Raw genomic sequence first — 1,346 nt, 5'->3', positions numbered from 1 at the left:
GATTTGTGATTCAGTCTTGACTCAGGCTGGAATCCTGTCTCTCCCTTGACATGCTCTTTTCTTTTGAACCCGGACTTTACCTTTTTGTTCACCTGCTTCAGAATTTTTAGCTATTTTGGTCTTGTGTGGTTCCTAGTCTGACACCGGGAACCTGCATATATCCATAAACTGTTATCTTCTGAACATGTCCCCTAAGGCCCTAAAACAAAGAGGGGCAGAAGGGCTGATATGCAGGGTGAGAAGTGCCTGCACCAGCCTGGGTTTGAGCAGGTGGAATGATGACTAGTGAGGCTGAAAGTCACAAGTGCACCAGGCCCTAGGGCCTCCTAAAGAGAGTTATAGCTTAAACAGAAAACCATTAGAAACCCTTAGGCCAACTGTCCTTAAAGTACTCCAGGGATGATTTTAGTATTTTAGAAGAAGGGAGAATTTTCTAGGAGGGAATAAGTTTGCCACTCACAGATGGAAGCAATTTCCTAAACCAAACCTTAGGAAAACATTCTGGTGATTTATCAGGTTAATAACAGCTTCTTCCTATCAGCCAAATTCTAGAAAGCTGGATGAGATTTTGACTACCAGTTTAGGGAACATGCACAATGCCCAGTTTTGGTGAAATAAAAAAAAAATGGAGCTATGTATTGTCGTTATTATTATTGTTATTAGTGTCATTATTCTTTATTGAAAAGTATTTAAAGAATAGCTATTTACCAGGAGAGTCAAAGAAGGCCAACTTTTCAATGAGAAGGGATCCAAGTGATTTGAATATCCAAACCTGATCTTACTCTGATACCTGGGCTGCCTTTAGCATCCCTTTCCCAAAAGGCAAAACTGGCAAGCTCCCTAAAAAGCATTCATCTCTGTCAGATTAGTTTATCAGATTAGCCAGCAGAGAGCTCGTCTGGCCCACTTGCTGCTGCTGCTTCAGGCTGCCTGGAGGCAGAATTGAGACTGGTAGAGGACTAGATGGGCTAGATCAGAGAGAAAGTTTATTGCAGTTGCTTTGCTTGACATGGACGGTGGGAAGTCTTTTGTAAAAGAAAAAAAGCAGAGGGTGGCCCTGGGGAGGGGCCTGCACTGACCTGACCAGATTGGTCAAGTCAGTTAAAAGAAATGCTCCAATTGGTGAAACAGGTTGCAAATCACCAGGAAATTTAGGCAAAAGTGTTTAAAATTTGTGCTTTTTGGGATTATCCGGAACATATGATTTTACAGCCTGATTCTATCAAGATGAAACATGTAACTCATAAAATTATAAACCAGACTCATTGAAATGCATTCATTCATCCCTCTGCCCATTATCATTTCTTGATTTCTTGTTTACCATTGAGGTAGGGAGGGGCGGAGAG

This window comes from Crocuta crocuta, unplaced genomic scaffold (genome assembly GCF_008692635.1).
Source record: "Crocuta crocuta isolate KB4526 unplaced genomic scaffold, BGI_CrCroc_1.0 scaffold723, whole genome shotgun sequence".
Classification (NCBI taxonomy): domain Eukaryota; kingdom Metazoa; phylum Chordata; class Mammalia; order Carnivora; family Hyaenidae; genus Crocuta; species Crocuta crocuta.
The sequence above is the reverse complement of the archived record's forward strand: the minus strand, read 5'-3'. Positions refer to the sequence as shown.